The sequence below is a fragment of the Trypanosoma equiperdum genome (assembly GCF_001457755.1).
Source record: "Trypanosoma equiperdum strain OVI genome assembly, contig: ctg_1474, whole genome shotgun sequence".
Lineage (NCBI taxonomy): Eukaryota > Euglenozoa > Kinetoplastea > Trypanosomatida > Trypanosomatidae > Trypanosoma > Trypanosoma equiperdum.
The window spans coordinates 25,623-25,898 of NW_027123476.1; positions in this window are offsets into that span (position 1 = coordinate 25,623).

Sequence of the window (276 nt, forward strand, 5' to 3'; positions counted from 1 at the left end):
GCTGATTGGCGACAACGACGCATCAAAAGCAATCAGAAACAGTCAAACAAACAGACGAGAACAAAAACAATGAAAGTGTGAAATAGGCAAGGAGAGAAGAAAAAAAAGCAAGTTGAACATGGCATTCGAGTGCTGTTAAAAAATATGTGTACATACAAAGGACCATGCAACTAAGAAATGAGTGTGGCTGCGAGTTTCCCTAAATAACACACAAAAAAAAAGAGGCAAAAGAAAGCACTTCGACCGACAAATATTCCACTTCCTTTGTTTTTTTTT